The sequence below is a fragment of the Oreochromis aureus genome, linkage group 18 (assembly GCF_013358895.1).
Source record: "Oreochromis aureus strain Israel breed Guangdong linkage group 18, ZZ_aureus, whole genome shotgun sequence".
In the NCBI taxonomy this organism is placed as follows: domain Eukaryota; kingdom Metazoa; phylum Chordata; class Actinopteri; order Cichliformes; family Cichlidae; genus Oreochromis; species Oreochromis aureus.
The window spans coordinates 36,949,416-36,951,505 of NC_052959.1; the positions used below are offsets into that span (position 1 = coordinate 36,949,416).

Genomic DNA, 2,090 nt, shown 5'->3' on the forward strand with positions numbered 1-2,090 from the left:
GACCATCCTCCAAACATGGCATCACTGTTTTGTTTACACCTTTTATCTCTACATCTCAGAGGTCACCTGAAACAAGCCCCACCTATATAAAAGGCCATAATCAGTCACCCTGTATTTTCCCTCACTACATTACATCGGTCATTGAGAGCATAACACTTCGTTCATCAGCACGGACAACAACCCTAAGAGCGTTCTTTTTAACATGGACAGCGTATATGGTAGGTAAACAAGACTATTAACGGATTCTTAAATTTATACAGCTGTATATCAAAAAATATTCAAACTGTTTTCTCTTCTAAACAAAAGCCTGATTTTTAGGAACTTGGTACACATGGACACCCCAAGCGGGACTTACACAAGGTTTGTATTTCTTCTCACACAAAACAGATTGTGCCTCACTGTTTAGAAGCAATCTTACCTGTTTCACACATAGTAACATTTAAATGTGTATTTCTCATTCTTTCTACAGGATCACAAAGCTATATAGGGCAAACAACACCTCTAAAAAACACAAGGTAAATATAGTGTTACACATGTTTTAAATATGTGTGTGTTCTGTTTAAACTTTGTATTAACAGTGCTTATCCCCGGTACAGGATCAATAAGTTGTCCAGAAGAAACCTACAGAAGCGGAGGAAATAAGACCAAGCCTTACGTTAGGTATGTATACATGTCTCTATACATGACACTCAATTTAAAGGAAAAAAGGTTTTAAATATTTACAAACGTTCTAATACACCAGGCCCGAGACAGAGTACACAGCGTGTCAAGAAGCGGGGCCATCCGGAATAACACAGAACAAAGTGTGAGTATAGGCATAAATAAATCAAAAGAGCCAAACACATCCTGTTTTGAAATGATACACCATATATATTTCTAACACCCGTCTATCTCCACAGCGATCACACAACCCCTTACCACTACGGACCCCTTGAAGATCCCTTGACGTTTTTGGAATATTTACGTGATATTGAACTCCCAGAACAACAAGAAAAACCACAACCTTTGGGCAACATCGAGAATCGGAAGAATTCTTCATCACCGGACCGCACACACCAGCGAGTGAGTGTCTGCCTAGTGATTTCAACGATGTTTTCGAGTACAGTCTATCAGATTTCAACATAAATGACATACCCGCCACACCAAAATGTCTCAGAAACAACAGCGATTCAGACATAGGTTTTGAAGAAGGAGGCATAACAGACTCACAAATATCGCAGGCATATGATGCATACTTAAATGCAGCAAAACCCTCTACATTTGAACAGAGCCATAGTGCCTCAAAAATGATATATTATCTTTGATCGAAGCTAAACTTAGTCAACATCAACGAGAAATAGAGGCTAAACTTAACCAGCAACAACAAGCAATACAGCTGAACTTGCAAGAAATACTAGCTAAAGTTAACCAAGATCGAGAAGCAGCACAGGCCAACTTGCAAGAAATAGCACGGGTTCTAACAAGTAGCCACCAGGCAATAAACGAGACCTCAGGTTTATTACGTCTCATTAATACCACCATTCTAAATAGGTGACTTTTAAAATCCACATCATGGACCCACCCTGTAAATTATTCAAGCACAATGACGGTACCTCCGCTTAGGGCTAAATGGTTCGACTTTGAGGCTTTTAATCAGGCGGCTGCGCAATTAGTAACCAATTGTCAAGTTTTGCATGCAACACTTAGTAGTCTCGATGCAACCCGCAGTGGTGTGTCTAATGAGCGCCCTCGTCCAACTCATTCTGAACCTATTGCTGATGATGTAACCAAACACAGACGGAGTTTCCTGTAACCCCGAATGTTACTGTTGTTACTCAGGATACCGATGAATGTGTTATTACTGAGCCTTCTTTCACCCATGCTTATCAGGGGGCTGATGCTACTGTATCTGTTGCTGCTGCTGCTGCTGTTGCTGACGCATCACCACACAGCCCCTCAAACAATGGAAATTCCTCAAGTGTTAACCATACACAAACACATGCTGCTGTAGTTGAGCCCATTGTTCAGTCTGGGTCTGGCAGTCACAGCCAGCTTAGCATCAGAGAGATACCTAATTTCAATGCACGAGAGTTGCGTGAGCGCCTTGATTT

At 41.1% G+C, this 2,090-nt stretch overlaps 1 long non-coding RNA gene across 1 annotated transcript; it reads left to right on the top strand.

The window, feature by feature from the left end:
* Positions 1–631: 631 nt before the first annotated feature.
* LOC120434419 lies at positions 632–1,018 on the top strand. Its single transcript, XR_005609079.1, has 3 exons — positions 632–660; positions 743–805; positions 900–1,018. It is a non-coding gene; the product is annotated as an uncharacterized LOC120434419 (long non-coding RNA).
* Positions 1,019–2,090: the final 1,072 nt, after the last annotated feature.